The following is a 23,712-nucleotide window of genomic DNA, read 5'->3' as shown; positions in this document are numbered from 1 at the left end:
CACATAATTTTTTTGTAGTAGTCACTTATAATTCTTTGTATTTCTGTGATGTAAGTTGTAACTTCTCTTTCATTTCTGATTTTATTTATTTCACTTCTCTCTTTCTCTCTCTCTCTCTCTCTCGCTCTCACTCTTGCTCTCATTTAGTCTGGCTAAAGGTTTATCAATTTTGTTTAGTTTTTCAAAGAACTGATTTTTCATTAATCTTTTTTTCCTTTTTTTTGTCTTTTTAAGTTTCTCTTCCATTTATTTCCACTCTGATCCTTATTTTTTCCTTCCTTCTATTAACTTTCAACTTTATTTTTTTGTTGTTGTTGTTCTCTTTCCTTTAGGTGTACGGTTAGCTGTTTATAGATTTTTCTTGTTTCTTGAAGTAGGCCTGAATTGCTAATAACTTCCCTGTTAGAGCTACTTTTGCTGCCTCCTAAAGATTTTCTTTTCTTCCTAAAGATTTTGAATTGTTGTGTTTCTACCTAAGTATACAGTAGTTTATATTAAGTTTATAGTCACTTAAATTTGAACATTTCTCTAGTACTTGAAATTTGACATCATACTCCTCTCTCCATGTTTTACATATATGGTGTAATATTTTACATATTTTTATTTTGTGTATCCCTTAACTAACTTTTGAAGATACACTTTATTTTTTCACTTTTATCTCTTAACCTTTGAACTAGTAAGTGATTGATCTTCTACTTTTACTGTATGTTTGCTTTTAGTCATGAAATTTTTTCCTTTCATAATTTTTTTACTTCTAGTTATGGTCTTCTCTTTCCACTTGAAGATGTCGTTTTTAATATTTCTTGTAAGGCTACTTTAATGGCATTTAACTCCTTTAACTTTCATATATTGGGGAAACTCTTTATCTCACTTTCAATTCTGGATGATAATCTTGCCAAATAGAGTATTCTTGGTTATAGGCTTCTTTCTTTCATAATTTTTAATGTATCATAGCACTGCTTTCTGGCCTGCAAAGTTTCTGTTGAAAAATCAGCTAATAGCTTTATGGATTTTCCCTGTTTGCTTTGAGATTCTCTCTTTATCTTTAAACTTTGCCAATTTAGTTGTCATATGTCTTGGTGTGGACGTCTCTGGGTTCAACTTGGGTTGAGCTACTATGCTTCCTGGATCTGGATATCTGTTTCCTTCTCCAAGTTAGGGAGGTTTTGGCTATTATTTTTTCAAATAAGTTTTCTGCTTTTTCTCTCTCCTCTGTTTCTGGAACTTCTGTCATGGGACTGTTAGTATGCTTGATGTTGCTCTAGAAATTCATTAACTTATCCTCATTTTTTGGAATTGTTTTTTCTTTGTTGTTCAGTTTGGTCTTCCACTGTTCTGTCTGCTGTCCTGTCTTCCAGATCACTGATCTGTTGTTCTTTATCCTTTAATTGCTGTTGATTCCCTTTAGTGAATTTTTCATTTCAGTTGGTATGTTCTTCAGCTCTGACTGGTTCTTTTTTATATTTTCTATCTCTTTGTGGAATTTCTCACTGAGATCATCCACTCTTCTCTCAAGCTTGATTTGTATCTTTATGAACATTAGTCTTGAACTCTTTTATTAGGTATATTTTTATCTCTGTTTTGTTTAGCTCTTTTTCTGGGGGTTGTCTTATTCTTTCATTTGAAACACATTCCTCTGTCTTTACATTTTGTCTCCTCTCTGTGTTTGTTTCTATGTATTCAGTGGGTCAGCTACATCTCCTACTCTTTAAAGTAGTGACCTTATGTAGAATGTCTTGGGGTGCCCTGTGGCACTATCCCCCCTAGTCACCAGAACCAGGCACGCCAGGTGTGCCCCTGTGTGGACTGTATGTGCCCTTCTGTCCTGACTGGGCTGCAACTGCTACTGGTACTTTGGTTGTTGGGTCTGCCCCTCAGCCTGGTTCTCAGCAATCACTGGCCACAACTGCTGTGAGTGCAATGGTGGGCAGGGGTTGCCCACCAGTGGTTACTTGAGAGGTCCAGATTTACCAGGCATGCTGGTGAGCAGGGCTGCTTCGTAGTCCAGCTGGCTGCAATGAATTGCCATGACTGCTGGGGGTGCAGTGATAGACAGTGTACCTAGAGCAGTTTCTCCACTGTGGCTGACTGAGAGGCTGGACTATAACTATTGAGGCTGTATTGATACATGGGGCTAGATCCCTCCTTCCCCAAGGCAGGAGTTGCTCTTCAGGGGCATTGGTCCTGGCAGGGTCTGCCCACTAAATTTGGTGGGGTGGGAGCCACTTGGAAGGGGTGCCTGCCAGGCAGGTGGATTCACAGGAGAATGCTTGGGGGCGAGTGGTGCTAGCCACTCCAAGGTTGATGGACAGTTTCAGAACTGGGTCCCACAAGCATCTATCTGGCTAGCTAGGCTGAAGGAGGGCAAGAAAAGTGATATCCACCAGCACTTCTGTTCCCAGAGAAAGTTCCTGCAGATATCTGACCCCCTGACATATGCCCTAAAATTAGTTAATAAACCTTTTAAATATTACTTAGGTACTTCTCAAACTGCTCCTTCTTAGGCTGGGTCTCAGACTGAGTGATATAGTGTGCTGGCTCTTTCAGAGCACAGGTTCAATTTCCTATAGATCTTTGGCTCTCCTTGAGTTAAACTGTGCTGATTTTTAAACCTCCGGAAGTTTAGCTCCACTGATTTTCAAAGCCAGCGATTATGGGATTTCCAGAACCAGGGATGCTTGGTGTGGGCTTGATCCCTTCACCGATTCATGTTTATGATATCCTTCCTGCTTGTGGGTAGCCCTACTCGGGGTTTGGTTCCCAACTATGTCTCTAGCCCTTCTACTCTTTTGTTATGGCCTACTCTTAATGATTTCAGCTATGGGCAGTCTGTTCTTCTAGTCTTTAGGTTGTTTTCAGGGTGAGTTGCAATACATGTAGTTGTTACCTTGGTGTGTCCATGGGAGGTGGTAAACTCAGGATCTTCCTACTCTACCGTTTACTAAGTGATGGCCTTGTCTCGATTTTTTTGCCTTTCATTGCAATCTTATCCACTTGTTTGTACATTAGTAACAATAATTTGGGAATAAAGACTTTGAATAAGAGACTTAAGTGAATGAGTTGATTAAAAGGAGATTAAGATTTTGAATTATTACAATGAAAAATTAAAAAAATATTCTAAAATGTTAGAGAATGACATTTAAATCCTCATGTGCCAAATAGTTTAATCTAAATTTTACTTTAAGGTAAATGAGAAAAACTAAGTGGCAATTAGAGTACTTTGTTAAAATAATTCTTGGTTTGGATGGCAGCTGAGATTAAGAAATGGAATTGAATATTAAAAAAAATCTTTCTCTTTGTGTCTTCCTCAATTTCTTTCAGAAGTGTTCTATAGTTTTGAGGGTATAGATCCTTTACATCTTTGGTTAGGTTTATTCCTAGGTATCTTATGCTTTTGGGTGCAATTGTAAATGGGATTGACTCCTTAATTTCTCTTTCTTCAGTCTCATTGTTAGTGTATAGAAATGCCACTGACTTCTGGGCATTGATTTTGTATCCTGCCACGCTACCGAATTGCTGTATGAGTTCTAGCAATCTTGGGGTGGAGACTTTTGGGTTTTCTATGTAGAGTATCATGTCATTGGCGAAGAGGGAGAGTTTGACTTCTTCTTTGCCAATTTGAATGCCTTTAATGTCTTTTTGTTGTCTGATTGCTGAGGCTAGGACTTCCAGTACTATGTTGAACAGCAGTGGTGAGAGTGGACATCCCTGTCTTGTTCCTGATCTTAGGGGAAAGGCTCCCAGTGCTTCCCCATTGAGAATGATATTTGCTGTGGGCTTTTCACAGATGGCTTTTAATATGTCGAGGAATGTTCCCTCTATCCCTACACTCTGAAGAGTTTTGATCAGGAATGGATGCTGTATTTTGTCAAATGCTTTCTCTGCATCCAATGAGAGGATCATATGGTTCTTGGTTTTTCTCTTGCTGATATGATGAATCACATTGATTGTTTTACGGGTGTTGAACCAGCCTTGTGTCCCAGGGATAAATCCTACTTGGTCATGGTGAATAATTTTCTTAATATCTGGGGGCATCACAATGCCAGATTTCAGGTTGTACTACAAAGCTGTGGTCATCAAGACAGTGTGGTACTGGCACAAAAACAGACACATAGATCAGTGGAACAGAATAGAGAATCCAGAAGTGAACCCTGAACTTTATGGGCAACTAATATTCGATAAAGGAGGAAGACTATCCATTGGAAGAAAGATAGTCTCTTCAATAAATGGTGCTGGGAAAATTGGACATCCACATGCAGAAGAATGAAACTAGACCACTCTCTTTCACCATACACAAAGATAAACTCAAAATGGATGAAAGATCTAAATGTGAGACAACATTCCATCAAAATCCTAGAGAAGAACACAGGCAACACCCTTTTTGAACTCGGCCATAGTAACTTCTTGCAAGATACATCCACGAAGGCAAAAGAAAGAAAAGCAAAAATGAACTATTGGGACTTCATCAAGATAAGAAGCTTTTGCACAGCAAAGGATACAGTCAACAAAACTCAAAGACAACCTACAGAATGGGAGAAGATATTTGCAAATGACATATCAGATAAAGGGCTAGTTTCCAAGATCTATAAAGAACTTATTAAACTCAACACCAAAGAAACAAACAATCCAATCATGAAATGGGCAAAAGACATGAACAGAAATCTCACAGAGGAAGACATAGACATGGCCAACATGCATATGAGAAAATGCTCTGCATCACTTGCCATCAGGGAAATACAAATCAAAACCACAATGAGATACCACCTCACACCAGTGAGAATGGGGAAAATTAACAAGGCAGGAAACCATAAATGTTGGAGAGGATGCGGAGAAAAGGGAACCCTCATACACTGTTGGTGGGAATGTGAACTGGTGCAGCCACTCTGGAAAACTGTGTGGAGGTTCCTCAAAGAGTTAAAAATAGACCTGCCCTATGACCCAGCAATTGCACTGTTGGGGATTTACCCCAAAGATACAAATGCAATGAAACGCCGGGACACCTGCACCCCGATGTTTATAGCAGCAATGGCCACGAATAGCCAAACTGTGGAAGGAGCCTCGGTGTCCAACGAAAGATGAATGGATAAAGAAGATGTGGTTTATGTATACAATGGAATATTACTCAGCTATTAGAAATGACAAATACCCACCATTTGCTTCAACGTGGATGGAACTGGAGGGTATTATGCTGAGTGAAGTAAGTCAGTCGGAGAAGGACAAACATTATATGTTCTCATTCATTTGGGGAATATAAATAATAGTGAAAGGGAATATAAGGGAAGAGAGAAGAAATGTGTGGGAAATATCAGAAAGGGAGACAGAACGTAAAGACTGCTAACTCTGGGAAACGAACTAGGGGTGGTAGAAGGGGAGGAGGGCGGGGTGTGGGAGTGAATGGGTGACGGGCACTGGGGGTTATTCTGTATGTTAGTAAATTGAACACCAATAAAAAATAAATTAAAAAAAATAAAGATAAAAACATCATCATCTATTGTTTAGATGAAATTCAATTAAAAAAAATCTTTGATTAGTGGAATGGAATTTAGGGATGGTGTCTATGAATCAGAATGAAAATCTTTGGTGGTGAAAGTTTTTATTCTATATTTCTTATATTGAAAGGAAGTTTTCCAAACTAAATTTTGGGCTGTAATTTTTATTGAAATAAGTACTTTGTAGCAACTTCAGAATACCTTTTCTGTGAGCAAGTTTCTAAGATTTGCTGTGCCAGCTGCAATTTTTGAAGGGCCTGTAGGAAAATTCTCTTGGGCAGCTCAGGACTCTGGCACAGTGATGGGAATGTGACTGTGTAAATAGCAGGTACAGGATTAGCTAACCCTCGTGGGATGTGCAGAACTAAGCAGCCTATTTCTGTAAACATGGAAACCAGTTTAAAAAGAACCAAAAGGATATGGATTCTTTTATTGAAGCTAAAATAAGGTCTACTTAAAGTCTCTGCTTTTGGGGATGCAGATTTTTGCTTAAATTTAACTTTAGGCTTACTTTTCCTTCATCATGCTGACTGTGACCAAATAATTTAGATTTTTCACTCTTCCTTTGTTGAGCTATGGAAATTTATAGTTATAGTAAACAAGAAAGAGGTGTGTTTGTGGGGAAGTGTGTGACTGTGAGTATCGATATGGGTATGTGGAATATAGCAGTGTTAAGGATTTGAAGGGAAAGTATGAAAAAGTAGAGAATAATAGAGGAATTTGAGAATTATGACTTTATTTAACGTCTTATAACTTAATATAAATTAAATTTAGCTAAGGAGAAACATATTTATGGAAAATTGTGTTCATTTATTTGACAGTATTCCATTCCAGTCCTCAAGTTTTTAAATTTCAACTTTTAATCTTTATCTTTCATAAAGATAAACTCTGTGCCTTGTTTAATTTTTGTACTCATAGGTTAATAATATTATGGCATATGAATGACCCAGCCACCAAATGCATAGAGTTATGCCTGCAGGAAGGAAGCAGGGCTTGCTGGTGGGCTGTTTTATATCCGTATTTCTAGAGGAGTCCACATTGCATTCTTCTGAACTCTCTAAAGCTAGGAACTGCATTTCTGCCCCGTTTGCTGGTAAGATAATAAATTACATTTACAAGATTAAGGCTAGTTCCTTTGAAACATTTCTAACATTTTTAGGCCCTAATTTTTCATGACCAGAGTGCCTACCTTTTATTATACCAGTACTTTTGTGCCAGTACGACATAAACCAAAGCCAAAAAGCAAAAAATAACAACGCAACCATCTGATAATAAATTCTTGACGTGTATTGGATAACAAAAGAGACATGTCTTTCATCATGTTTGAGCCTCTGAAAACACTTGGTTTTCTGTTTTTGGCTCTTCAAGTGGCTTATTACACATGTATTATTTATTGCTATATTACAAGTTACCCTGAAACTATCCTCTGAGAAGGCCCTCAGCTTAAAACAATAAACATTTCTTATATTACATAAGGAGTGGCATAGCTGGGTAGTTCTGACTCAGAGTCTCTCATGAGGTTGCAGTCAAGATATTGGGTGGACTGAATGCTATTCTGGGCTGTAGGATTTGTTCCCACAAGGTGTCAGGTTAGTGCTGGCTCTTGGTAAGAGTTCTTGCCATGAAGACTTCTGCATAGGATTAATAGATTACTCCCACAACATGGTAGCTGGCTATCCGCAAGAAAGTGATTCAAGCATTTTTTAAAAAAAAAAAAAAAAAAAAAAGAAAGTGATTCAAGAAAGAGCAGGGTAGAATTCATAATATTTATTATCAAACTTTGGAAGTCACACACTGTCACTTTCACAATATTCTCTGGTTACACAGATCAAGCCTATTATAGATGGTAAGGTATGAAAACCAGTAGATGGAGGTCTTTGGGGGCCATGGTGGAGGCTGGTTACCACAGCATACATTTCCAAAAGTCATGAAGAAAAATGAGACCATAACTGTGGGTTTGGAATCTTATAACTGACTAGAACAATTGATATTCTTAATCTTAGGAAGCCCATGATCCCATTACTTTAAATGTTGTATTTAGAATTTTGTATTCTATCTTGGCTTTAAAAAAGAGAAGGGTATTGAGGATAGGCATGCAGCCTTTAGGTTGAATCAGTTAATGGTCAGAAAGGAACTAACAGTCTGCTATAGGTCAGGCACTTGACATGAATTCTTTCTCTCATTTATGCTTCACAACAACTCTTAGGGGTAAATGGTGTTAGTTTCATTTAGCGGAGTCAAAAATTATGGTCCAGAATAATTCAATAATTTGCTCATAACTACAGCACTACTAAGTAGTTTAAATCCTTATTCAGATCTATGTTTGTTTAGTGATAAAATTTGTGAATTTCTGATTGCATTATATAGTAGTGGGCAGTCTATTCCAGGTGGGTGGGTACCATTGCTTGCTGTCTTCATTAGTGAATGCAAGGCACCTTGCAGGCAGATAGTAGGCAACTGATAAATATTTGTTGAATAAGTGAAGTTAATTAATGCCTGTATATACTGAAATTACTACCTGAAAAATACGTTCTGATCCTCAGAAGTGACCCTTTAGATGTATTCAAGATCTCAGACCTGGATGTAATTATACCCCAGAACATTAAAAAAAAAATCTCTGCTTATAACTAGATGAAATAATAGTAAACATGGGTAGCAGTGTCTGACATGTATCAGGTACTCAAAAACTGTTTCATTACTCACTTTGCAATTGTAGAAATTTTGTCCATATCACTACATGATCAGGAATACATGTATACATTCCAAAAAAAGTTATAAAGGGAAACATCTTACTTTTCAAAAAACACCAAGGATTCTGAACATAGTTATTTTTGCCTTCAATTTCAGACAAAATTTTAAAATAGGTCGACAAAGGAGTGGTTTAGGTGCTTTTAGAATACAATGATCATTAGGCGCTAGCCTTGGTGTAGGCAAGCCAACCTGGTCCTAGGCTGCCTGTTTTTTTCCCCCAACTTTTTAATATCGGTCTTCTCCATCCTGGCCTCTTCTCATAGTCTAATGATTTGATTTATGTTGGGAATGTAAGATCATGTGGTATCAACTCGACCTTCACAATAGCTTGAGACTGACTAAAGTTCAACCCCATGGGTAGCCAATCATGTCTATGGGACAAAACCCAAAAAAACCCTGGACACCAAGGCTCAGGTGAGTTTCTCTCATTGGCAGTACCCCATTGTATATTGAGTACTTTTGATTGCCAAGAGACTTTAATGCAACCCATTTGTAATAAACTCTAATCTGAGTATAACAGCTTTCAGTGTGTTGGTTTCAGTTCCATCTAGTGAATTATGGAACTTGATGGTGGCCTCAGGGACCCCTGAACTTTTAATTGGTGTCAGAAGTGAAGGAAGCCTTGGGAACTTCTCTAACTTCAGCACCTGGTCATCCAGTTGTACATGGAATAAAATTGAACACCTTATAATGACCTTAAGGATCCTAAATGATAACCTCTGCCTACCCATCCAATCTTATTTTGTACAACTCTCTGCCTCACACATTACCTACAACCACATTGTTGTCTTTTTATTTGTTTCTCAAATATGGCCATAGCATCTTTGCATGAACTTTTTTTTTCTTTTGTATCATTATAATTCTAGATACTCACAGGGCTGATTATTTTATTAACATCTCACTTAAACATATTATCTGTTCCAAAAGGTCTTCCCTGATTACTCACACTAAAGTAGCTTCATTTACCCACTGACTCAGACTTTTGTCACTTTTTACCATGATCTTATTAATTTATTTGACTATTTGTTTATGTGTCTTCCTCTGTGGAAAACAAAAACCTTGTCTATTTTGTCACTGCTGTGTGCAAGTGCCTAGGACAGCAAAGAATGCATTTATTAAATATTTGTTAAATAGAGTCATAATATTTGTTTCCTTTTTAAAAAATAGAATATGTAAGCTGGAGGACCAAAATACTATTATAAGCCATGTGTATATTTTATATTGAAAGATATTTAACAAACCATCTTTCAATATCCTTGCATCCAAGCATAGCTAGTTGACAGTTGATGAATAAATCTGTTTTCATTTGGTGATGTACATTAAAGTTTTCTTTAGCATTTTGATTAGTGAATTGAAAAGATATGTATATCTCTGTATATATAATTATATATTTTTAGTGATATATATATATATATACACAATTTTCAGATAAGACAAACTTGAGATTCAGACAATTAAAATTCGAAAAGATCAGAACACATAGGGAAATTGAACAGAGACTTTTAAACATGAGATTGAATTAGTATAAGTTTAAATAATTGCCCTCAGTTAAAAAAATAGGGTTGAGGAAAGATCTTGTAAGCCCCCATTCTATAAGAAACAGCTAAGGAAACTAGAGATGTTAACCTTGAAAAAGAGAAGATTTAAGGAGATGTGATAATTTGTCTTCCAGTATCTAAAAACTATCATGTGCAATAGGGATTATATTTATTTTATATAATCCAAGAGCTACAAATGAAACTAGCACTTGGAACTTTCAAGCAAAGGTACATTTTGATAAGGAAAAATATTCTAGCAGAGCTGTTCACAGTGAGAATGGGCAGCTTGGGAAATGTTGACCTACCTTGTTGCCATTTAAAGCATTTAAATCTGATCTGGGTGACCAACCATTTGCTAGGCAGATTGATGGGAAGTGGAACTGCATACTTTTTAAAGACCTTTACAGGTCTCAGAACTCTCATGGTTTAGAAAAATCTGGGGACTAGTTTCTAGGAGCTTAGGGAATCCAAGAACCAGATGTTTAAAACATGATGATATGGAAGAGTCAAAGATGGCAGGTCCAGCAAAGGATAGACATTCTGGCCACAACTTCTTTGACACTTCTCTCATCAAAATAGAGGCCAGCCTAATGACTCACTTTAATGGATACAATGCAGTAGAAATGATGCTGAATGATTTGTGAGATGATGTTAGAAAAGATGATACAGATTCTACTTGACACTCCCTTGGGATGCTTACCCTTAGAATCCAGTCTGTGCTCAAGTCCAGAATTATACCTACTGAGTGACTTACCTAAGGCATTTAACTCTCCCACATTTAACAGTCACACAGAAGACCACATGTAAGCATTCCAGACATATCTTCAGCTAAGGTCCTAGCTGGAAGCCAGCATCAGTTAACAGACATCAAGTAAGCAAGACTTCAGATGGTTCCATCACCCAGCCTTTGAGCCCCCAGGTGGTGCTGCATGGAACAGAGATGAGATATCCCCATTGAGCCCTGCCCAAATTGCAGGATTATTTAATGTTTTAGCCATTTTACCTTTTTTTTTTTTTTTTTTTTTTTTTTTTTAGCCATTTTACCTTTGGTGAGGCATGGTGAGATGAGGCCAGAGACAGATCAAGAGAGAGACCAGAAAGAGTTTTACATTTTTGTTAGACTCACAGTTCCCTGGGAGAGAACATGGCATGCTATGCAGAGTTACTTGGGGAAGCACCAGGGTTCATTACAAGTCAGAGGAGGGGAGAACTGTGGGAAGGAAAGGGCAAGGGAGGACAAGCAGGCTGAGGATTGGAAGAATACCAATAGTTATGGGGCATAGGGCTGTCCCTGCTTTTCTGATACCTGCACTGGGGTGATTATGGCAGGCTCATAGTGGCCCAGAGTGTGAGAGCCAGATGAAGAGGTTTTTGGAGTGTGGATTTAATCAGTTGTTCGAGAGGGGGAAGTGACCAGCCCCTACCTAGAACCTCAAAAGTGGGTCAAGACAGAATTTATAAAACTGTATCACTGAGCAAAATAAGTGTTGACATTGTTTTAAACCACTAAGTTTTGGGTAGTTTATTGTATAACAATAGGTAATTGGACTACCTTGACTATTAGTAATTGTAAAAGCCCTCAATATGGAAAGTTGATTGAGTTCTTCTGGATTCAGGGAGAGTGTAATATCTTCCATTGGCTTCTAGGGCCCCTTATGGAACCCAGAAGGATCTCTCTGATCTAAAGTTCAGATTTACTGACTTAGTGGGTCATAACCTGGACTATAAAACCTGGTCCCAGACTTATTTCTGTGGCTCTTGTGAAGCCCAGAGGATGTTATTTCTATGTGTATTCCCAGAGCAGCAGTGAGAGAAGTACTTTCTGGGTCTCAGGAAGAAAGAATGTCTATTTTGATTTACTCTGTGGATGAAGGTATCTCTTACAGTTTGGATCCCCCTCAGAGTAAAGACTGAGACAAGAATGGGTGCTTTCTTTGGGAAATGATCCCAGAAAGCAGGAGTAAGGGAATGTGAGAGTTAGAAGGAGAAAAATTCAATATAAGGGGGGTGATATCAAGGTTGTTGTAGGAAACAACTTGATTTTTCTGGAGCCTCCTGAAAAAATTACCTCTCAAAGATATTCTCCCATAGGATAGGAATCAGAGATATTTATCCAACCTTTCTCATTTCCCCTTGGGTTGAGGGCAGTCCCTAAGATAGCCTGGACTGTACTTGCACATGGGCTGAGCAAGTTTCTGTGGCATCATAAAAGGCCTTTTGGTAGAAAGCAGAAAGATGAATGACACATCATAATTTGGGGCACTGTCACCCTTAGGGTAAGCTAAGTTTATGTGGAGTTTAGCTGAAATTCAACATGTCCAAGGCAATGTGCTATGGGACACCAGAGGTGTCTGCCACCAAATCAGAAGGGGAAACTACGCTGGAATTGGAGTGAGGCCTGAGTTCCAACCCACAATTATACTAACTCCTAGCATTTACTGCCAAGCTTTAGTTTTCTCATATAGAAGACAGAGATAATATCAGGGCATACTGTGTGGAAGATATGGAGCCAAGCACAGTGTGCCAGTATGCCAGTAGGAGAAGTGAATTGGCTGGTCACCAAGGGGTCTCAGGAGGAATTCTCCATAATCCACAGACTAGGGTTTTCCCAATAGTGGTGCCTTTTTCCAAAGCAAGGTTTGTTAACCAAACCATTCATGAAGACTGATGTATAAACCAGTGTGGAAATTTATTAATTTAAGAGAGAAAGGTAAAGATTGCTAGGAATGGACAGTGGTATTCTTTAGTTAGGGCATATTGTCTTTATAGGCAAACTATTTTGGAAGTTCAGTCGAAGTCAGAATGTTTTTTTTTTTTAATTTATTATTTATGATAGTCACAGAGAGAGAGAGAGAGAGAGAGAGAGAGAGAGAGGCAGAGACACAGGCAGAGGGAGAAGCAGGCTCCAAGCACCAGGAGCCAGGTGTGGGACTCGATCCCGGGTTTCCAGGATCGCGCCCTGGGCCAAAGGCAGGCGCAAACCGCTGCGCCACCCAGGGATCCCCACAAAGTCAGAATGTTGAGTGGGAATAGGATTCAAAAAAAAGTAGGAGGTTTCATGGTTTGAATTTTGAAACACCAGGGTAAAAGTGGCTTTCTGTAATCTTTTCTATAATAGAAATACTAGCTTCTCTGACTTGTCATTATAAATGACCCAGTCATTGGCAAATATCTTCAAACTTGCTTTATCCATGTTTGGGATTCAATGGGCTTTTATAAATCACTTTGCATATCTCTATCACTATGCATTTTATTGATTTTGCAGTGCAACTCTCAGAGGGCAACTTTTCTTTTTTCCTTTCTTTCTTTCCTTTTTTTTTTTTTTTTTTTAAACCAAACCCTTCAGGGGGCAATTCATCCTCAACACTGCCTGACAGTGTTGTTGTACAGTTTAAATGACATTGTTAAACTGATAAACATTGTGTGTGTTACTCTTCACATTATTAAATCATGGAACCCAGTGGGCAGTAATGGGCTCTGGCAAGTGGAAGAGAGTTCAGTAATCAATGAAATAGAAAAGTATTTTTTAACATTTCTACTTTCCTGGGGGGACTTAAAGGACTTTTGTAATCATGAATAGAAGAGTTAATATTATTTTGGCTTTTCATTAGCCAAATGCTGTGCTTAAACCCAGACTACTGTTGATCAAATTATAAATTGATCTTAAAAGCATGTGAAAGATTTTATGAGGAATTGTCAAGTCTAGTAAAAGGGGAAAGAAAACATTTGCGAATTTGGGCTTTTTGAACATAAAATATTATTTTTAAAAGCTACATTTGAAAGAAATAGTGCTAATCTGAAATTGGAAGCCTGGAGCACTTGCCTTGTTCTGCCAAGCACAAAGCTCAGATTTTGGCCAATTACCTCTCTGGAATTCAAGTTTTTGCCAATGTACAGAAAAGACCAGATTAGTTAATTCTATTTATATTTTAGCTCTAAAATGTTTTTGATACAGGTACTTAGGGAGTCTTGGGAAGTACAGCAGTAGAAGTCAAATAACTTTTAAAAGAGTGAATATTTTAGAGGGAAAGGAGAAATGAGAAGAGCGTCATTTTTTTTTGGAGATGGGAAATCACTAACAGGTAGTCCAGAAAATTAAAGTGTAACATTTAAAATTTTCTGGGACTAAATTGTAGGGGAAAGACATGGGCAACATGAAATGAGCTGGTATCCTTACTCCTAACATGCAGTCTGTGCTTGTCCTAGTCTGTTTGGGCTGCTGTAACAAAATTACCATAGGCTGAATGGTTTAAGTAACAAACATTTGTTTCTTATGGTTTTGGAGGCTGGGAAGTCCAAGGTCAAGGCGCCTACAGATACAGTGTCCAATGAGCATGTGCTTCTTAGTTAATAGATGGCTGTCTTCTGGCTGTATCTTCACATGATGAAGGAACTCTGTGGGGTTTCTTTTATAAGGGTACTAATTTCCTTCATATGAGGACTCTACCTTCATGACCTAATCATCTTCTGAAAACTACACTTCCTAATAACCAGCACATTGGGGCATAGATTTCAATTATGAGTTTTGATGGAGGAGGAGATCGTGAATAGTCTATAGAAGAATTATTTCAATATAGGCTTCAGATATGCTGGTTGCAATAATAGACACTAATAAACTCAACCCCTGTAAGCGGTGCTTCTAAGAGGCACCATTGAAGTGATGAGTACCGTCTGAAAGTCACAGGCTGAGGTATGTGCAGAAAGGAAGGCAGATTAAGAGGATAGAAACACTTTCCCTCTCACCAGTGTTATATATCCAATTATTTGTTCATTCATATTTGGTATGACTAAGTGCCTCTTTGGTATTACTGAGTACCTCCCCTGTGTGAAGCACGGTGCCAGTTGCTGGGAACTGAAACAAATGAATGAAAAAATGGAAGATCAGGAACACCTCTCTCATGAAATTTATTTTAATCTACCTTTTTGTTATTAAACTTGTCTTCCCATTCCTCTTCCAGAGTGCTGTCCTGTAAGTGCCTCACTCATCTTGGTACTGAGCCTGGGCTTGCTACTTGGTAGGCACTCAACAAATATTTGTTGAATTGAATTTCTATTATCCCCTTTGCTCTTTCTGCCTTTTCAAAAAAACCTTCTTTTCCCATTTTTGTCTCAAAGGATTCTACTAATATTTTTTCTCTAGGACTTAAAGCACTTGGCAAACATTTTCCAAGATCTTTACAGCCTGTCTCTGAAATTGATAAGAAGTACCCTGATAGCAATTGTACCCATCACTGGCTATGGTCTCTCTTGGTTCTCTTATATCCTATTACTGATGGTTCATTTGAGCTTCCACAGCAGGTCAAGACACAGTTTAATAGTTCTCATGGCTCATTTTGGGCATCTGCAGGGCAGTAGTCTCAGGAAATATGTGGACTTCAAAGGTACTTACTGGAGGCAAATTCAGATCAAAGCAAACAGCACAGTAAATTTGCCAAGTGTAGGCTTCGTGTTCCACAGCATAGGGGCCCTATAAAGGTCTCCTGAGGACATAAGCCAGCAAAAGCCACCTGGAGTTGTATTTTTCCAGTCCTTCTGGAGATTTAGGTGAGGTCATTGCTGTTGATTCCATTTTGGAGTTTGGCAGCAGGAAGGGATCTTGGGATTTAACTTTGTCCGAGTGTCACTACATTGAAAATAGGACAAAATAGGACGATGTTTATGACAAGGCTATTTGCTTTTTGCATAATGTCTGGAATTGAAGAACTAAAAATACTACTAAGTTAAAACTATCCTCAATTAATTCCTATCACATTCCAATGAGATGGATGAGGAATATGTTAATTTTTTTTAATAGAAAAGCACAACTGAATCCCTTAATAATTATTGAGGGTCCCACATCAAATTAACAACAGCAATATTCACATACAGACATCTAGTATAACAATACAAAAAAACTTTTTGTTGTCAACAACTAGAGCACATTTGAAACTGTCTAAACTGTTGGACTTTGCTAAGATTAAAGGTCACAAAACATATAGTAGGTGTACATATAGTAGGTATTTTATCTAACATCAATATAGCTTGATATTTGCATTGTTAAATGACTCTTAAGTTTAGATTTGTCTAAATGATTCCTCCTTTTTATTTTTTTAAAAGATTTTATTTATTTATTCATGAGAGACACACACAGAAAGGCAGAGACACACAGGCAGAGGGAGAAGCAGGCTCCTTGAGGGGAGCTCGTAGTAGGACTCAATCCCGGGGCCCCAGGACGATGCCCTGAGACTTGGCAGACACTCAACCACTGATCTGCCCAGGTGTCCCTGATTCCTCCTTTTTAAATAGGCAGTTTGTAAATAGTTGTGCCTTTTTATACTTGGGCAAATTCCTGTACGTGGGCAGGAAATATCCTTAAACCTGGAAGAGCAGTTGGAAAATTAATTGATAATAAAGCAACTAAGCGAGCCAGTCCTTCTTTATGTACATGTGCCGGTACATCATCAGAGTGTATATGTGTCTGCGTGTTAGCTCCTAGATTTTGAGTTATCAGCAACTCTTAAAAAAAAATAGAACTGTTTACAATTCTGCAGGGTTTTTTGTTTTAAGATTTTATTTATTTATTCATGAGAGACACAGAGAGAGGGAGAGAGAGGCAGAGATACAGGCAGAGGGAGAAGCAGGCTCTATGCAGGGAGCCTGACATGGGACTCGATCCCAGAACTCCAGGATCATGTCCCAGGCTGAAGGCAGGCACTAAGCCACTGAGCCACCTGGGCTGCCCCAATTCTGCAGGGTTTTGAGAGAAGGTTGTAGTAGGAAGCAATTAGCCAAGATAGTAATCCTTCCTAGGCCACTACTTTAGAGATGTGCATTAAAAAAGTCTCTATCTTAGAGTTAATACATGCACATGGTTAAAAAAAAATTACAAAATATAAACAGGCAACTCATAGTTATAAGTTTCTCTTCTGTCCCTTGTCCTCCATCTGCCAAAGCCCCTCAGCCATACCTAATCATTCTTCTTAATTTCTGACATATCCAGATTTTAAGAGTTTTGACAAATGCATATAAAAACTAATTAAAATTTCATTTCTTTCTTCCTTTCATTTACACAAAAGGTAACATATTACATACAGCCAGGCTTTCATAGTTTGTTTTCATCACCCAACAAAGGATATTGGTGATCTTGCTTTAGCAGGATGTAGAGAGCTCCCTTCCAGCTGCATGGTACTTACATTGTTTCAATCAGTATTTTTCAAATTTTGACATATATCAGAATCACCTGTAGGATTTGTTAGTATAGATTATTAGTATAGATTTGTTAGTATAGATTATTAGTATAGATTATTTGTTAGCCTAGATTATAGTTATTTGTTAGTATAGATTATTGACTTCTATCCCCAAATCTGATTCAAGGGGTTTGCTGTGGGATCTGACAATTTGCATTTCTGATAAATTCCCAGGAGATGTTGATGATGGGGACCATACTTTGAAAATCACTGTTCTAGATGTACCATAATATGTGTAGTCTGTGGGCAGAAAAAAGGGATTTTTCCAGCCTTTCGCTGTTACACACTATGCAGCAATAAATATTCTTGTTCATATATCATTTCATACAGGTGTAGGTGTTTCTGTAAGATGAATTTCTAAAAGTGAATTTTCTGGGTTGAGGGTTGATTATACAAATTTATAATTTTGATATTTGGTGGTAGTTCCAATTTATGTACCAGCAGTATATGAAAGTGCCTATTACATCATACCAAAAAAGGCACATCATGACTAGAAGCCCTAAGGTTCCCTGAGGGAACCAGGGCAATCTTTCTGTATAACGTGCTTTGAACTGACACTTTGATGAAGAAGAGTTTACCAGATAGATGAATGGGGGAGGATGTCCCAAACAGAACAGCCTATGCAAAACCAAAAGGTATGAAAAAGCATAGGTATTAGTGAACTATAGGAGTATTAATACTTAAAGAGTAGGAATGGAAGAGGGACCGCTCTGATTTTCTAATTCATCTTTATGGTGGGAGAAGGACCTCAAACCCTTTAAATTGGCTCATTTTTGAGCCCCACACTCTCATATGAAGGTTTCTCTCATATTTCAAGTAGCCAGTTTTCTCTTTTTTAGTTCTCTCATCTGGTCCTCTTTTGGCCATGGCATTCATGGTTTGGATTCGTCTTTGTTTCAAATGAAGATTTATCTGAGGCCTTGCTGCATGAACTTGCCAATTTAATGTTCCATCCATTTCCACATAATTCTTAATGAGAGAGCTGGAGGTTAATAGAAAAATAACATAGAGGGAATATGTCTTAGTCTATAGCTTTAAGAGTATATGTTCGTTCTAGTTTCCTTCAGTATTTGGCTATAACCCTCCATTCTCATTTTTTCCCCTCCCTTCTGACATGGTATCACCAAGACCTAAAACCTGACTGACCAGATTCTTTTTTTTTTTTTTTAAGATTTTATTTATTTATTCATGAGAGACACAGAGAGAGAGAGGCAGAGACATAGGCAGAGAGAGAGAAGCAGGCTCCATACAGGGAACCTGATGTGGGACTCGTTTGACAGGCACTAAACAGCTGAGCCATCCAGGGACCCCTGACCAGATTCTTATCAGCCGTGTAGGCGGCCTGTCCCCCAGGGTCTGAAGAAGCTCTTTGAGCTAAAGTCTAATGATTTGATAAACACTGTGAAGGACTCCTTTCTTTAACAGACCATGCATGGGCTGGATTTCTTTCTGAATGAGTCACTAAGGATGGTTACTAAGGAAGGGCCACTAAGAAAATCTGGCTAAACACTCAGGTCATGCACACCCTTATATGTGAGTAGTCAAGACTGTGGACCCCACTGTCAAGAGCATTGAAATATTAACTTCAAGAAACTCCATGAACAGTGACACAAGATTGAAATAATTCCATGTATCAATCTCTTGGAATCCACTGGGCAAGATACCCTCAGTGGTCAGCTCTTTACTCCAATAGGACAGTTTATACTAATATTTCTCTTTTCCTTTCTAGGCATTCCTCTTTTAAGATGCCTTTAAGAGGATCCTAAAACAACTGGCCTTTGCCACCACCTCACAATAGATGGTTCAACCATTTTTTTGCAGGAACAATGCAAATTACAGCCTTTAGGAGGCAGTTGCTTAGACTCTGCTTCACTCCACTCAGGAGGTTTATGATTACTTTGGTGTTGTTCAGCTATGAATGATAATCACTCACCTTGAACAAGAGGGCAGACTGGCAATGTTGAACTTTACCTGAGCCCTATGTTCCTGGAAAATAGTGATGCCACGCCCTGGTTTTTGTTTTGTTGTTTGTTTTTATGTTTTTTTTTTTTTTTTTTTTTTTTTTTTTTAGCACTACTTACTCCTCCCTATAAAAGGAAAGCTCTTTCTGTCAGACTTTTGAGATGCTTGCAGATATGACAGTCATAACATGAAAGTTTTCAGCTCCTTTGGGGAATACCAAGGATCAGGATTGCTAGATCATATGTTAATAGTATGTTTAGTTTTGTAAGAAAGTGCCAAACTGTTTTCTAAAGTGAATACCTTTTTAACTCCCACCAGCAATGAATGTGAATTCCTGCTGCTCCATATCCTCATCAGTATTTGGTGTTGTCAGTGTTTTGGAGTTTGGCCAGTTTAGTACATGTATACTGGTATCTTGTTTTAGTTTGCATTTCTCTGAAAATGTATGATGTGGAACATCTTTTCATACACTTATTTGCTATCTGTATACTTTCATGAAGTGCTATTGAGGTGTTTGGCTCCTTTTCAAAATAAGGTTGTTTGCTTTTTGTTGTTGAGTTTTAAGAGTTCTTCATGCGCTTTGGATAGCAGCTCTTTATCAGATATGTCTCTTGAAAATAATTTTTTCCAAGTCTTTGCTTGTCTTTTCATTCTAATAGTGGAGTTTTTACTTGGCAGACATTTTCAGAAAAAAAATTTGTGGAAGATTTTAGAATTATTTAACCCCTCATTTCTCCAAAAAATATTACCAAATGTTTTGTTAGTATACTTTTCTGAGTTATCTATGTCTATCGCTGGTTTTGCATTAATTTATAACTTTATAAGCTTCAGAAAGATAATAATCATGATTCTTCTTAGAAATGCAGATAAATTGTGACCAAAATGTAACTGGTTATTGCCCTGATCTCTTGGTCCCTTTTAATAAATTTAGTTCAGTATTTCTTCCTATCTGTCTAGGTGTAGTTCTTTGAATTATTTTTTGAACTGGTTGTAACATCTTACTGGTTTCCTCATTAATTAATGCTTTACATGAAGTTTTTGACACATGTTCATTTTTTATTCATTTGTATGAGAGTCATGATTATACCTTCAAAAAAAAAAAAACCCTATCCTTTAACAGATAGAGAAATTGCTATAATGTAGGTTACATAGCTAGTGGAGACTTGTCACACAAGACTTGAACCACAGAGCACATGCTCTTATTCCTCATGTTATGCTTAGAAGTTAAAAGATAAATTGGAGAAGCAAAAGCATGTTGCCTTTTGAAACCAATATGCTAATGGTTTAAGCCATTGTTTCCTATGGGGAACTCAAATTAAACAGATAAGTTCATTTAGGAAGACTTGGAAAACCTACATTTTGCCTAGAATAGGTTCCGCCAAAAGGCATCTCTTAGCATTTGGGAATCAGAGCAATTAGCAGAGAAATCAGGCTGCTCTGCTGGGCTTAAGGACATTTCCTAACAAAGCCTACTCTGAATATGGAATTTTTAATTAACATTTTGAGAGAGTGGTCACATGGGGTAGTGTGCTCAGGGTGCTGTGGCAGTTGCTATGTTTGAGTGAAGTCCCTTAGTGTTAATAGTTGGATATCTGCAGATTAAGTGCAGACAATACTTGGACAGACAAGTGAAAAAGTAATTTTTTGATGCTTTCCCCAGCTGCTGCTGAGAGATTAGCTGGGATGTTATCCAGGTTTTTTTCATTGTAGCTGATAAAACTTTATGAGAGCAGCATGTGAGTTTCTACATTATTGCTGACTTAGCTGGGAAAAGAATCTGGAGACACTTGTACTCCTTTTATGGGTTGTCAGTCAATTAGTTTAGGCTTTGCTTGCTGGACATTGCTCTTGTTGGGAGGAAACATATTACTAGAGATAGACAAAGAAACCTATACACAACAGTTATTCTAGTTGTCTCTCTGGTATCCATTTCTATTTCCCATTTCATCCCATTTTGTGGCCCCCATGATCCATGTCTCCTGAGGAAAATAGGTTTTTTCAGTGTGGCTCTTTGGGGGATGGGTAATGCCATTCATGGTTGTTGGGGTTTCCTTGATACATATAGTGGTCAAAGTGGGAATTACGGACTTAGGCAGAAGGTGGTATGTACATGATATTCCCTTGGCTAAAATGATTGTTCAGGAATGTCCAATTAGAGTAAAGTTTAGAGCTTTTGTTCAATTGTTGGGAAAACTATCATCTCATACCCTGGACCTGTTTGAGAAAGAAACTGTAGCTCCACTTTCTGCTAGCAGTACTCTTATATCCATAAGAAAAGCCATCCTGAAGATCAAATGGATATAGAGAGAAGTGCCTAAAGAATCACAAAAACCAAAACTAAAGCCTTAATGAAATTGCACATAAAGCTATTTGACCTCTGGACTTTTCAGTGACTTGAACTTGTAAAGTCCCCTAATTGTTTGAATAAATCTAATTTGGGTTTTCTGTCACTCACAATGAAGGATTCCTTCCACCAAATATGGGATCTTTTTGTGGTCCCTACTGCTTTCTGCTCTACTCACAGTGCTGTATTAAATATGCAGAGGGGATTTCTTTCTTTTTTTTTAAATAAATTTATTTTTTATTGGTGTTCAATTTACCAACATACAGAATAACACCCAGTGCTCATCCCGTCAAGTGTCCCCCTCAGTGCCCGTCACCCATTCACCCCCACCCCCCGCCCTCCTCCCCTTCCACCACCCCTAGTTCGTTTCCCAGAGTTAGGAGTCTTTATGTTCTGTCTCCCTTTCTGATATTTCCCACACATTTCTTCTCCCTTCCCTTCTATTCCCTTTCACTATTATTTATATTCCCCAAATGAATGAGAACATACACTGTTTGTCCTTCTCTGATTGACTTACTTCACTCAGCATAATACCCTCCAGTTCCATCCACGTTGAAGCAAGTGGTGGGTATTTGTCATTTCTAATAGCTGAGTAATATTCCATTGTATACATAAACCACATCTTCTTTATCCACTTCATCTTTCGATGGACACCGAGGCTCCTTCCACAGTTTGGCTATTGTGGACATTGCTGCTATAAACATCGGGGTGCAATGTCCCGGCGTTTCATTGCATCTGAATCTTTGGGGTAAATCCCCAACAGTGCAATTGCTGGGTTGTAGGGCAGGTCTATTTTTAACTGTTTGAGGAACCTCCACACAGTTTTCCAGAGTGGCTGCACCAGTTCACATTCCCACCAACAGTGTAAGAGGGTTCCCTTTTCTCTGCATCCTCTCCAACATTTGTGGTTTCCTGCCTTGTTAATTTTCCCCATTCTCACTGGTGTGAGGTGGTATCTCATTGTGGTTTTGATTTGTATTTCCCTGATGGCAAGTGATGCAGAGCAGAGGGGATTTTGGATCATGACTTTGACTTGAGTCTCTTCCTGTGGAGGAGCTGAGATTATGCTAATATCCTCTGGGAGATCTAAGAATCTTTTTCATTTTGCAAGCTCTTTTTTCCTAGTCCTAGCTGGTCTAATTCTCTCTCTCTCTCTCTCTCTCTCTCTCTCTTTCTTTCTTCATGAAAGACACAGAGAGAAAGAGGGGCAGAGACATAAGCAGAGGGAGAAGCAGGCTCCCTACAAGGAGCCCAGCGTGGGACTCGATTCTGGACCCGGGGATCACACTCTGAGTGGAGAGTAGACACTCAACTGCTGAGCCACCCAGGCATCCCTAGAGGTCTAATTCTTGACTGGCTTTCTGTGACCTTCCAAGGAAGTAAAAATTCTAAGGAGAGAATGGAATTGACTCCAATTAGGAAACACTGGAGAACTCTGGACAGTGTGTCATGGAATTTTCTTTGGGAAACAGAATTCTTATATTTGTATATCTTTAAGACTAGGAGAGTCATAATGCCTGACTCCCCTACCAGCTCTGTAAGCTTCCTAAAGCACAAGAACCATGTTTCTTTTATACACTACAATATAAATATGGTGCCTAACCATGGTGGCTGGGCTCTAGGAAACATTTAATAATAAGTTAGAAGGACAAGCAGATGAACAGGAGTCAAATAGTACAGAGGTTTTGGTAGGTTCCTTTTTATACTCTAGCAGTAAGGGATTTTTATTTCAGAACTCATTAATATAATTACATATTTCAGGTTTATCTAAGATAAACTTTCTGGAAATTTTACCTCCAACTCAATTCTTTTTTGAACCTTTTCTTATAAATTCAAAAGAAACCCATAATCTTAATTTCTCTAAGATGAAAGTTTTTCATTTGTAACTCTTTTTTTTCCTTTAAAGATTTATTTATTTATGAGAGACACACAGAGAGAGGCAGAGACATAGGCAGAGGGAGAAGCAGAATCTTCGCAGGAGCCCGGGACTTGATTCCCAGACTGGAATCACGACCTGAGCCGAAGGCAGCTGCCCAACCACTGAGCCACCCAGGTGTCCCTAAATTTGTAACTCTTGAACAAGGGTTAGGTTGATGAAATCTCTATAGGCCGAGTGTAAATAAATGAATAACATATATATACCTGAAGAACTATATATCACCTTGCTTTTTAAAAATCAGGAAATAACATGCTAAATCAAGGTCTATATATTCTGTCTGCATACTTTTGGTATTACTACTTCAGTTACAAATAGCTAAACATGGTAAAGATAGAAAAAAAGAATGCCACTGTTAGTTCCTTTTCTTTGCTATAAGACATTAGTTGAAATATTAACTTTTTCCTTACCTAAAGGACAGAAACCACGAATCCAATTCTGCTAACTTCCAAGGAAGACTAGATAA

The 23,712-nt window shown here is 38.1% G+C and overlaps 1 long non-coding RNA gene across 3 annotated transcripts in view; it reads right to left on the bottom strand.

Moving 5' to 3' along the window:
- The window catches only part of LOC111091912, a 34,723-nt gene extending 22,762 nt beyond the window's left edge, over positions 1-11,961 (bottom strand). For all 3 annotated transcript variants that reach the window (XR_005376964.1, XR_005376963.1, XR_005376965.1), the window contains exons 1-2: positions 11,847-11,961; positions 10,533-10,703 (exon numbers count right to left, since the gene is read on the bottom strand). This is a non-coding gene — a long non-coding RNA (uncharacterized LOC111091912). The remainder of the gene's footprint in view (positions 1-10,532; positions 10,704-11,846) is intronic.
- Between the last annotated feature and the right edge of the window lie 11,751 nt (positions 11,962-23,712).

Source organism: Canis lupus, chromosome 23, assembly GCF_011100685.1.
Source record: "Canis lupus familiaris isolate Mischka breed German Shepherd chromosome 23, alternate assembly UU_Cfam_GSD_1.0, whole genome shotgun sequence".
Taxonomy (NCBI): Eukaryota; Metazoa; Chordata; class Mammalia; order Carnivora; family Canidae; genus Canis; species Canis lupus.
Note: the sequence above shows the minus strand (reverse complement) of the source record. Positions and strands in the feature narration are given on the sequence as shown.